The 13,458-nt window shown below is 42.3% G+C and overlaps 1 long non-coding RNA gene across 1 annotated transcript; it reads right to left on the minus strand.

Annotated features, from left to right (window-relative positions):
* Positions 1 to 324: 324 nt before the first annotated feature.
* Positions 325 to 11,450, minus strand: LOC309613117. The gene is made up of 2 exons (XR_014235537.1): positions 7,889 to 11,450; positions 325 to 7,700 (listed from the first exon to the last, which is right to left on the minus strand). It is a non-coding gene; the product is annotated as an uncharacterized lncRNA (long non-coding RNA).
* Positions 11,451 to 13,458: the final 2,008 nt, after the last annotated feature.

Genomic DNA, 13,458 nt, shown 5'->3' on the forward strand with positions numbered 1-13,458 from the left:
GCACCAGTCGGTACTGCAGGCTTTCTCCAAAAAGCGATCCCACTTTGACCTTTCAAGTTATAACATCTCACTCCTTGGGAGGAAAGAGCTCCCAAGTGAGTCTGGTGTTAGCAGACAATAAATTCAAGATGAAGACTTGAGGAACAGTAGAGGACCATGGTTGGGGGAAAGGCCCACCCCCTAGGCCCAGGGGCCTGGACTCCATTGATGAATAAAATCAATAAATCTAACATCCACGGAGCACTTATTCTTTGTGAGACCCTGTGATAAAAATTTCACATACTTGGTCTTACATAGGCCTCCCAATAAGCCTATGAGGTACAATTATTTTTCCCATTTTACAGATGAGAAAAAGGGTAAAGGGGTTAAATGAGCTAGCTGAGTTCACACCTTTAAAAACTGGCAGTGCCCAAACTCAAATCTAAACCTTTCTGTCCCAAATCCTAGTCTCTTAACCTGTAGTTATAGGAGACTTGGAGACCAATTTAAACAGGATGTGAAATCTTGGGGCTCCTCCAGCATACCAATTTTTCGCCTTTTGTTGGAAACAGGATTAAGCTGTAAAAGATCTATTGTTCTAACACAGAGTAAGTTAAAGTGTTATATCCTTTCTGGAAAGATAAGCTGCATATTTGCACATAAAGAAGATATCATACAAAAAATAAAGTTAAGGGGAAAACCTGTAAATTCTCTGATTAAGGATGCTGTTTAGAAATTCTGCTTCCTTCTTTTTTAAGGCTGAATAATATTCCATTGTATGGATATACCACCTTTGCTTTATCCATTTATCTGTTGATGGACATCTAGGTTGTTTCCGTATCTTAGCTACTGTGAAAAATGTTGCAGTGAACAGGGGAGTGCGGGTATCTCTTCAAGATCCTGATTTTGACTCCTTTGGATAAATATCCAGGATAGGATTGCTGGATCTGGAGGGCATTATGCTAAGTGAAATAAGCCAGACATGGAAAGACAAATACTGTATGATCTCACTTATATGAGGAGTCTAAAATAGTCAAACTCATAGAAGCAGAGAAGTGAATGATGATTAGCAATGCTGGGGTTGGGGAAATGGGGAGATGTTGATGGACAAAGTTTCAGTTATACAAGGTGAATAAGTTCTGGAGATCTAATGTTAAGCATGGTGACTATAGGTAAGAATAATATACTGTATGCTTGAAATTTACTAAAAGTGTAGATCCCAAGTGTCCTCACTACAAAAAAAAAAAAAAAAAACTTTGTATGGTGAGGGATATGTTAATTAGCTTGATCATAGTGATTATTTCACAATGTATACATATATCAAATCATCAAGTTGTACACCTTAAATATATAACAAAAAAATAAATCCTACTTCCTTGCCCTTTTATACTTAAATCTCTCCCTTTTATCAGAAAAGGAAGAGACTCACCCTTTACTTCCCAAAAAAGGTGAAGAAGAATTGTGATTGTCTGTGTGAGCTTGCAATTTCTATCCCAAGAAAGATAATAAACAGGATTAAAAAAAAAAAATCCATGCTTTTACTGAAAAGTTGCTAGGTTGTTCCAATAGTGGTTTAACTCTGGACTGTGGGCCAAACTCTTTTGGTTTACTCCCAGCCCAAGTAAGCCACACCAGATCCAGGGGTTAAAATTGCTTAGATTATTAAAGAATACTCCTGTCCACAGAGAGTGGAAGTGGAGCTGATAATTCAGGCTCGAGCTTGTTTCTGGGTGAGAATAAGTAGAGATTGGGGCCCTTTGAGTTGTCTCTTTCTCAGTGTTCTGCAATGGTTGTCTCATTATAATCTGAAAAAATAGATATATAATCAATTCCCCAAATTGGGAAGCATCCCTAATTACAGCAGACCCTAAACACAGCTATACTTATCTATACTAAAATTACTATTTATTTTCAAGGTATTCAGCAAATAACTTGTTCTATGAAACATTGAGCATTTGGCCAATCTCCTCTAAGTGCTTAGGAATTGGCTATGGAAAGAATAGGGGAAATGAAATAGAAAAATATGCAAAACTCAGAATCTAAAGCCCTGAGTTTGAATCCTGTCTTTGGCATTTACCAAACGAATATCCTGGGGACAGTCACTAGGTCAATATTTGTGGCATTTCAGGGCATCTTATTGGGCACCTCAGGACACTGGAGGGGCCAGGCGATTTCTGGTTCCAGTATGAGACCGTCCAACTCCAGCCTTTAATATTCAGAAACTTTTCTTTGACCTTTTCTGTCTCTATGTTTTAGTAGGAGATATGAGCAATGATGAATAACTGATTTACAGCCTCTAGTTTATGCACCAGAGGTGTTTGGGATTCTCTTATTTGGGATTCTCTTACATTGTCTCGAAACACCATAGTTTTTTTTTTTTAATTTATTTTATTGAAGCATAGTTGATTTACAGTGTAGTGTTAATTTCTGCTGTACAGCAAAGTGATTCAGTTCTTTTTCATATTCTTTTCCATTATGGTTTATCACAGGATATTCAATACAGTTCCCTGCGCTATACAGTAGGACTTTGTTGTTTAACCATCCTATATATCAATAGTTTGCATCTGCTAATCCCAAACTCCCAATCCATCCCTTTTCCAACCCCTCCCCCTTGGCAACCACAAGCCTGTTCTCTGTATCTGTGAGTCTGCTTCTGTTTTGTAGATAGGTTCATTTGTGTCATATTTTAGATTCCACATTAAAGTGATATCATATGTTATTTGTCTTTCTCTTTCTGACTTACTTCACTTAGTATGATAATCTCTAGATCCATCCATGTTGCTGCAAATGGCATTATTTCATTCTTTTTTATGGTTGATTAGTATTCCATTGTATATATAGCCATACCATATCTTCTTTATCCATTCATCTATCAATGGACATTTAGGTTGTATCCATGCCCATAGCTTTTTTTTTTTATAAATTTATTTTATTTTATTTATTTATTTTTGGCTGCGTTGGGTCTTCGTTGCTGCACACGGGCTTTTCTCTTGTTGCGGTGAGCGGGGGCTACTCTTCGTTGTGGTGCGTGGGCTTCACATTGTGGTGGTTTCTCTTGTTGCAGAGCACGGGCTCTAGGCACGCAGGCTTCAGTAGTTGCGGCATGCGGGCTTAGTTGCTCTGTGGCATGTGGGATCTTCCTGGACCAGGGATCGAACCCGTGTCCCCTGCATTGGCAGGCGGATTCTTAACCAATGAGCCACCAGGGAAGCCTGCCCATAGCTTTTTTATAGGCTGTTCTGCTGGATGGTCCATTGACTAACTAGCATGGTACCCTTCCTGGACCATGTTCATTTGGGGTTTGTTTCTCATTACAAACATTGTAATATAGAAACCAAATAGAAATTAAAGAGAAAATCACAGGGCTTTTTGGTCTTTATTTTTAGTTGCTTTCAAATATGGTACCAGATTTTCAGGCATGAAAGAAGAGATAGGAATTCAAACAGACGCCTAACATTTCAAGAAAGTTATCAAAAGGGGTATTTCTGGGCTGATAAGACTGGTATTTATATTTGATTGTTTGCCTATTTTTCGGTTGTTTGTTTCAACAAAGAGACCCTTAGAACTGTCCTATCTCTGGGCTGTTTACATTGCACTTAGACCTTTCCTGTCTTTGTCAAGAGCAGCAGATACTTGATTCTCCTCTATAAGACTGATAACAAGAAGCTGGGGCTTCCTACCTAGGCCAACCATTCCATTTTCTATAAACAGATCTGCTCTAATCCTTAAAAAAATGTTTTCCTTCTCCTGTTCTACTGAACAAGGAGAAGAAAAAGGAGAGAAAGAACAGAGGAAAGAGGAGAAATCTTCTCCCCAGAAAGCTTACTTCTTGTTTCCAAAACATATCCCATGGGGCCACTGAAAACCCTTTCACCCTATTTTAACACAATTCTCTTTCAAAGAGCTGGAGCTATCAATCACTCCCCATTCCTCAGACTTTGTTCTTTCCCACTCCAAAAACCTTTGGCCCCTTCAACTGAGAAAAAAATAGCTGCGCACTATAGAAATGGCTTGGATTTGGGGTTTGTTTGTTTTGTTTAGAAAATAATGGTGAAATCTCAGCTTTGTCACTTATAAGCTATGAGTCTTTGGGCAAGTTGAACAACATCTCTGAGTTTATCTCTAAAACTGGGATAAAGTGAAGTGTGGTGAGAATGAAGACCTAGATGTTATAAAGGGTCTGAACTTAGACTACATCAATAATTGGTACCTAAATTAGTCAGGGTAGTCTAACTGCTGTTACAAAACAGTCCCAAAATGTCAGTGGCTGAACACAGTAAAAGCTTAATGCTTCTCTACATAACAGCCCAACAGTGTTCCCGATGGGTCCTCGCTTTTGGGCGACTATCCTCCACATGGTAACTCAGGGACCCAGGATCCCTCCATCTCTTTGCTCCACTGCCCTCTAGGACCTTGGCATTCTTTCCATTCAGCTTTCAGCTGGAGAAATAAAATGGAGGCACACATGGAAGTGTTTATAGGCGAGGCATGGAAGTAAATACATCACTTCTGCCCACATTTTATTGGCCGGAACCCAATCACATGGCCCCACCTAAGTGCAAGGGAGACTGGGAAATGTAGTCCAGCTGTGTGTCCAGGAAGAAACTTGATTTTATACTATTGAGCTTCCTCACTGGAAGTAATTCTTGTCAATGAATTCCAGTTTGTCTCTTACCACACAAAAATGAGGTAAACTCACTCTGCCATTTACAGAGTCAGGATGTTCTTATGTGTATTTTCCATCTTGTATTGCAGTAGCAAAGATCCTTGCCCCCATAGAGTTTGCAGTCTACTTGGGGAGTTTACAATTATTGCCAACCACTGAAATCACTAGAGAGTGTTGAAATTGTGAGCCAGCAGATCTTGACTCCAAGTATAATAAAAGGCTAGGAAAAAGATAGAACCTTCTGTAGCCTGAGATGGCCAACACTTGAAAGATCTGTCCTTTAAAAGATACCATACAGAATCTAAAGGATTAGGTGGGTGGAGAGAAGTGGAAAGGCATTTCAAGCAGCCAAAGGGATTATCTTTTTTTTTTTTTTAATATGTATTTATTTATTGGCTGCATCGGGTCTTAGTTGCAGCGCACAGGACCTTTCGTTGTGGCACACGGGCTTCTCTCTAGTTGTGGCTCGTGGGCTCAGTAGTTGCCTCAGACCAGGGATTGAACTGGTGTCCCCTGTACTGCAAGACAAATTCTTACCCACTGGACCGCCAGGGAAGTCCTGGGATTATCTTAACACTTAAAACAAGTCAATCCTCTACCTAAAACTTAGTGGCTACCCATGGGATTCAAATAAAATATGAATCCCTTACCATGAACTTTAAACCCAAATGACCTCGTCCCTTCCTGTCTCTCTAAATTCAATTCCCATCACTCTCTGACTCTCTCACAATATTTCAATGCTTATTGTCTTGGTTGAGTTTGGGCTGTATAACAAAATACCACAGACTGGGTGGCTTAAACAACAGACTTTTTTTTTTAATTGGGGTATCGCTGTTTTGCAATGTTGTGTTAGTTTCTACTGTACAGTGAAGTGAAGTAGAGTTCCCTGTGCTGTACAGCAGGCTCTCATTAGTTATCTATTTTATACATATTAGTGTATATATGTAATCCCAATCTCCCACAACAGACTTTTATTTTCTCACAGTTCTGGAGGCTTGGAAGTCTAAGATGAGGGGGCCATCATGGTCTGGTTCTGGTGAGAGCTCTCTTCCTGGTTTGCAGATGGCCAACTTCTCGCTGTGTGTTCACATGGCCTTTTCTCTGTGGGTGCATGGACAGAGAGAGAGAGAGAAAGGGCGCCCTGTGGTGTCTCTTCTTTTAAGGGCCTTAATCCCCTTTTAAGGGCCTCATCCTCATAATCTTATCTCATCCTAATGACCTCTCAAAGGCTCCATCTCCAAATACCATCACACTGGGAGTTAGAACTTTAACATATAAATTTGCAGAGGGACACAAATCCAATCCACAGCACCTGTCTTCTTTCAGTTCCTCAAACCCACTAACTCTTTCTGGTGTCAGAGCTTTTGCATCTACCATTCCTGGAATATTCTTTCCCTCCTGGCTCCCCATCCTTCAGGTCCCAGATACAATGTCACCTTCTCAGAGAGGCATTTCTTGGCCATGCAATCTAGTGAGACCCTATTTGTCACCTACTTTACTTTGTGAAGCAAATCAGAAGATTTCTAAGCCTCTTTCATCAATCCAGCCCCAATTTTTGCTTTACACACTGATGTTCTATCTTAGATTTCATCAGGAAAAAAAAAAAGTTTCTATGGCTAGGTGGGGGAGGAGATGGAAAACACAGGCTTAGATCAATGATCCTTGGGTTATCACCAGAATCACCTAGAGAGCCTTTTAAAAATATAAACACCCAGGATGCACCCTGAAGCTCTGAAATTAGAATCTCTAGAGCACTGCATAGGGAATGTTTATTTTAAAAAATCCCTCCTGGTGATAGTGATGTCACCTACCCAAGGGTTTGAGTTCAGGAAGTACTCTACTAAATTATCTCTGAAGTCCCTTCTCAGCCAGAGAGTCTAGGATTCAAAACTCCCCAAGATCAAAGACCTTTGGAGACTTTGAAGAGAACCTACATATTCAAAGAAAGTCGCCTCTATTCTCTCAGTCTGGAAAATGAGTTTATCTTGGGAAGCTGGTCCTCTCTGAGATTTCTGTGTTCTTGAGGCCCTTTAATAGTTAGGGTGCTTTCAGCTGCAAATATTAGGAACTCCCATGAAACTGACTTAACACAGGAATACGTTACCTCCCATAACGAGAAGTCCAGAGGTAGAACAGGGTCATGGATCCATAGCTCAGAGATGTCACCAGAGACCCAGGTGATTTCACATCTCTGCTCCACCATCCTCAGTGTTGGCTTCAGCACAGGCTGTTGGAAAGATGGCTGAGCAGCTCCGGGCCTCACATCCTGATAGGACAGCACCCAGGGGAAGAAGGACGTCTCTTCTTCCTGTGGTTCTCTCTGAGGAGAGAAGAAGATTTACCCAGAGGACCTCCAGCATACTTCCTGGCATCCAGTTAGAATTAGGCCAGCCAGTTGTCCCTAAACCTACCATTTGTAAAGAGATAGAGATGTCCTTGGACCACTCAGGTTCATCTAAGACTGAGAGTGAGGTCGGCTCATCCGGAGGCACGTGACCATGGTGGGGAGGGTAGGTACCAGAACAAAACTGGGTTCCTGTTGAGAAAGAGGAAGAAGGCATGGATGCTGTCCACCAGAGGCTCTGAGCTGAGAGGGAAAACACAGCTCTAACCATTACTGCAATCATTCAAGGGAAGAAGGGGATGAGGAGAGAGTTATACTTAAAATAAAAGCTTGCAATAATTCCTCAGACTCCAGATGCTCTTTGTTACATAATGGTGATCATAAAAGGCCTTAATGGGTACAATTCTCATGAAATTCCCACTCCCTCTCAGGAACGGGGCTGGAGAGGTCCTTGCATGCCAATGAGCAGGTAATTAGAGCCACAAAGAAGAAAGATGGTGGGGTGACTTCCTGGTTCAGCTCCTGCAGGGGGAGAAAAATCCAAAGAATGCTCTAGAAATGCCCAGCTTTCTGTGGGCTAATTGTGTAGGTCCACAGTGAGTGAGGAGGCACGTCTGCCAGGGTTTTGACCCCTATGGCTTATTTCTTTATCTTCATTCACTCATTTTCCTATATATTCATTCAGTCATTAACTCACTGACCTTCAAGGATCTCCACTTAGCTAGTGATTGTTCAAGCTCTTGGGAATACCAAGATAAATAACACAGTGTGGACCTCTCTCTCTCTCTCTCTCCCTCTTTCTCTCTCTCTCCTTGTCCTCCTTTTCACACCTGAAAATGGAAAAAACCCTGCCAATCCCACTGGGTTGCTGAGGGGATTAAATGAGATAATGCAAGCACAGCACACAACTGAGTATTCCCTAGCACACAGTAAGTGCTCAATACATGCTTGCTATTGCTAAGATCATTATAATTACTATTGTTATTGTTATGATTATTATAACGATGATGATTAAGTCACCACCGCCCCCCCACCCCACCCAGCTCTCATGGAACTCACAATCCAAATCTAATGTTACAGGAAAATAGCTGTGACTAGAATATTTGCAATGACAATCAATAGCACTCTTTGGAAAGTGTAGGCGCTCCGTTATTTAAAATGTAAGTAGAAGCTGCCGTTTAGTGAGCAGCTACTATCTGCCAGTCTCTGAAAGGGGCTTTGCAATAATAGTTCATTTAATCCTCAGAGCAACCCAGTGGTAGAGTCTTATTACTATCCTCATTCACAGATGAGAACAGACACACAGTAGGTAAGCCGGTAGCCTAAACTTTGTGTGCTCCTGCCTGCAACTTTGCATTTCTTTCATCTTTTATATTTGACAAGTAAAGTTCCCATCTGTGATATTGTGATTTATAATCAGAAATATATGTGTCTTTGTCCCCGTTTCTGGCACAGAGCTCCTAAAACCCTAGGAATTTCCTAAGGGAGGAGAGCTACCAAAGTGTCTTTTGTTAAGTTAGTGAGGTAACTTTTAGACCTCACCTAAGGATGGGGGCTGGTTGCCTGGAGAACCAACTCTGTGATTACAGGGTTGGAAATTTCTGTCCTACCTCCTGTCCCCCCAGAGTTCCAGGGAGGGGAGATGGGCTGGATGCTGAACCAATCACCAAAGGCCATGATTGAATGAACCATGCCTATGTAGTGAAGCCGCCATAAAAACCCAAAAGGGCAGGGTTCAGAGAGCTGCCAGGTTGGTGAACACACGTGGAGATTTGGGGAGAGTGGCGCGCCCTTTCCCACACCTTGCCCTATGCATCTCTTCCGTCTGGCTGTTCCTGAGTTATATCCTTTTATAATAAACAGATCATCTAGTAAGTAAAATGTTTCTCAGGTTCTGTGAGCTACTCTAGCTAATTAATAAAACCCAAGGAGGGGGTCGTTGGAACCTTCACTCTATAGCAGGTTGGTCAGAAGCACAGGTGACAACCTGGACTTGAGATTGGAGTCTGAAGTGTGTGTGTTGGAGATGGTGGGAGTCTTGTGGGACTGAGCCCTTATCCTGTGGAACCTGATGCTGTGTCCAGGTACATAGTGTCAGAATTGAGCTGAATTGTAGGACACCCAGTTAGTGTCCGAGAATTGCTTGGTATGGAAAGCCCCCTCTGCACATTGGAATAGGTGATCAGAACCCTTTTCCCTTGCAAAATAATTCCTTTTATCTGTGGATATGCTTATATATCCACTTTCTCTATTGTTCTTCTTTCCTGTGAACCAAAAAATGTTGTGAAAAATTGTGTTGAATGGTAAAATTCTATAAATTCCTCACTAATTGTATGCTCACACTGGGAATGTCAAGATTTGTAAGCATTTCCTTGAAGGAGACATTTCTATCTTTAAAATAATAGCAACCCCCTATCACAAAATGCAAAAAGTACTGATATTCCAGAAAGGACTTTTAGACTCTTATCACCTGAAGAAGATAAATTGTATCTCTAAAGGACTAAACTTTCCAGCTTCCTGGGCGAATTATGTGAGAACAAATCATCAAATCCTATAGGTTCTTGGCTACGTTCACTCTAACAAAATATCTACCAGGAATCAGGTGGATGAACCCAATGGCTTGTATGACCCCTACCTTTTCCACTTCCCTTGAGCCTGTGGAGTATATAATATGGGGGCGTGAGCCCTACCATTTCATTGTCATAAATACAGTTGGACTTTGATAGCTTAGTCTGGGTTTGAAATAGAGGTGAGTCCCCTGAGATGACCACAAGAGAACCCCAAAATGGGGCAGATGTTTCCTTTTACTGCAGCCTCATATGTCAACTGCTTATTGGCCATCAATAGCTGGACATTCCAGAGATAATCCAAATTCATCATTTTCTCCCTCACATAGTGGACCCTCAGGAAATACCTGTTGAATTAATAAATGAATGGATAAGTGAATGAATGAATAATTAATAACAGAAACACTCCATATGTAGTTCCTACTCTGAGCTAGGGGCTCCCAATCAGGGCCACAAAGCTTTTGCTACAGAATCAGGCTCCACACACGGTTCAGCTGGCTCTCTCTGGAACTGACTGAGTTTGTTTAATCATATTATACAGTGTGCATGTTTTACATGATCAATATATGTCATCCTAAATGAACATGTCACCCAGCCTAATGGCTTCTGCAGGAACAGTTTATTGGGGTTGGCATTTTCCTTTTTAGATGCCTGTTCTAGTGAGGGCAGCGACAATGGGCCCAGGATCCTCGGTGCCACTTGCCTCTCTAGTGCCATTTTGTGCTAAATGAAATATGACAAGAGAGTGGCTTCCAGTAATTGCGATAATTGACTGTGGAGAGTCCATGATTATGTCATTAGCTCCTCTCTGGGTAACCCATCATGACTGTGGCCAGATCTCACTGCTTTGGAGACCATCAGAATTGCAGGAAGGGACAACCAGGATGGTTTGTCCCTACCCTTGCTCCGCACCCTACCTGGGTTTTCTCATCCTAATGTCTGAAAAGTAAGGGCTGTAGTAATAAAACATGGGTCCTAGTTCCAGCCTGGCCATTTGTTACTATGTGATCATTGGAAAATCTCTTTCACTCAGGCATCACTGATCAATTCTCAGGATCAGGGTGTTTGAGGAGTTGGGAATAATCCCTTCCCTGCTGTGTTGGTTAATTTTGTGTCAATTTGACTGGGTTTCTGGGAGCCTAGAGGAAGCATTGTTTCCTGGTGGGTCTGTGAGGGTGTTTCCAGATGAGATTAGAACTTGGATCAGTGCACTCAGTAAAGCAGATCACCCTTACCAACTGTAAGAGACTGGTGGCTAAGAGGGTAGACTCATAAAGAGGCTATGTGGCCTTGAACCTGACCAGTTCCTCTTCCTGTTGGTATGACCCTGGGCAAGTAACTCAACCACTGTGAGCTTCAATGTCCTCATCTTAAAAACTAATAGGGCTTCCCTGGTGGTGCAGTGGTTGAGATTCTGCCTGCCAATGCAGGGGACACAGGTTCGAGCCCTGGTCTGGGAAGATCCCACATGCCGTGGAGCAGCTGGGCCCGTGAGCCACAACTACTGAGCCTGCGCGTCTGGGGCCTGTGCTCCGCAACAAGAGAGGCCGCGATAGTGAGAGGCCCGCGCACCGTGATGAAGAGTGGCCCCCGCTTGCTGCAACTAGAGAAAGCCCTCGCACAGAAACGAAGACCCAACACAGCCAAAAATAAATAAATAAATTTAAAAAACAAAAAACAAACAAACAAAAAAACTAATAATATTCCCTACTTCACCATGGTTTTGAGAATAAAATGAACTCAGGTATACAAAAAGTACTTAGCACAATGATTGGCACACAGGAGGGGCTCAATGAAAAATCATTCTACTTCTTTGTGTTTGTGTTATTTTAACCATGAACACAAAATAGAACACGTTGAGGAAAAAAATGTCTCAAAGTCAGTGTTTCAAAATTTGTGACTTGTAGAGTAATGATAGCTGGCACTGAACAAGATAGGAAGGAAGGGAGGGAGGGAGGGAGGGACAAGGGGTGGGTAAGGAGGGAGGAAGGTAATTGTTTCCTTAGTGAAATAAGTTTAGATAGAGATGAAAATTGAGATGAAAAATTTTTTAATGTTTTGTTTTTCTTCACTGGACTTTTCAGAGCCTTTAATATGCAAATATGCATGTGAGTCTCCAGGAGAAGGATAAAGTATGCAATGTTTTTATCACTTACTTCTACACAAAACTCTTTCTTTCCTCCCTGGAATTCCTGTTAACACATTAGGGAAAACTGCTTTTAGGAACATACTTTAGAAAACCATTGCTGGAGAATTATAACAGCGCAATCAGACATTCTCCACTAGAAGTTTCTGCTCACTTGGGGCAGTGTTCTACACAGCCAGAGCAGTGAATAGAATCTGTTCTGTGATATGTTTTATTCTGTTTCTCTACTCCTTTCAGTTCCCTGAAAGCCATCTAACTTCGCGGATCACCAGGTAGTCTATTTTTGTTAGGTGTTCCCCCTCGTCCTACAACAGAAAGGCTGAATTTTCCCTTGGACTTTAACATTCTGTGTGTCTGATCTCCTCACCCCCCATTGCAGGGCTCTCAGTGCTAAGCAGTTGTTTGCTGCAGATCCTGACTTGACCACAGGAGGCATCCACCTTCCTGGTCTCTGTCCCTTTGCAGTGCAATGCCACTCAAAACAGCTGAGTCCCCAAGGCTTTGGTCCTCCTGGATGTCAGTCCAGAGTAGAGACTCTGGCCAAGCATCTGGGGCAGCAAGATCCAAAGTATGTCAAACTCTGGGTCCTGGAGTATAGTGACTAGTGGCCCAGGAGGAAATGCAGTTCTGCAAGAAGATGGAAATCACTCCTCCATCCAGGTGTCTCTCCTCCAAAATAAATCTGGAGACCTCAAAATGTCAGCCTGTTGCTGCAGCAAGAGCCAGAATTGCCCCCTATATAGAACGAGGCCATGACTGAACCCAAAAAATGTTCCTCCTCCACAGTCCCAGTTTCCCTTTCTTTTCTCCTGAAGCTTTCATCTCCTCATACTCTGATCTGCCCTCGGTTTTTTTCCCATGTCTTCTCTCAACTGTCAGCTAATCCCTTAAAGTGTTAAGTTGCTCACTTGAGTGTAAACTGATAAAAGATGCTAGCTAAGCCGACTAAACATTATCAGGGAAGTGTGCGTTTTAGTTTTAGATAGGGTTCTCCAAAAAAGATAAACCTCCACTAACGCCATGATTGTGGCATGGAAAGAAGAGAGGAAAGAGTAAAGAGTTGAAATCCTGGCTCTGCCAATTCATTCATTCTTATATCCATTTATTCACTGATTATGTACTGAGAGTGTGCTCTGTACCAGGTACTGTGTAAGGTGCCGAGAATAGAGACATGAATAAAACATCCGGCCACCAGCCAGGCCATCACAGACCTCATGAAGCTAAAAAAATTATTGTATGATTATAAAGTGTAATAAAGGCTATGATGGAGAAGGGCAGCATAACAGAGAGTAAGGACAGTGACCTCATTCAGACAGAATAGTCAGGTAAGTTCTCTCTACGGAAGCAACAGGCAGGCTGAGCATTGAAGGATGAGAGATGAGGAGGAGTTGGACAGAAACAGTGAGGAGGGGAGCATTGCAGGCAAAGCAGCACATCTGCACAGGGACTGAGGGCAGGATGGGCATGTCTGAGGGATAAAGGAAAAGGCAGTGTGGTTGTGGTGCAGTGAGTGAGGGAGAGAGCACCCCAAGATGAGGTTAATGTATCAGCTATCTTTGGCACAATAATGCTGTGTAACAAGCAAGCACAGACTCCCGTGGTATGCAACAATGTGTCTATTGCTCATGTATCAGGGGAGCTCAGCATCAGCTCTAAGTTCTGCTCTATGTGTCTCTCATCCTCCAGCATCCCAGCCCAGACAGGTTCTCATGGCAAATGGCAAAGGCACAGATATGCGTGGAGGCATGTGACGTCC

Source organism: Balaenoptera borealis (genome assembly GCF_965194805.1).
Source record: "Balaenoptera borealis genome assembly, chromosome: 16".
Classification (NCBI taxonomy): Eukaryota; Metazoa; Chordata; class Mammalia; order Artiodactyla; family Balaenopteridae; genus Balaenoptera; species Balaenoptera borealis.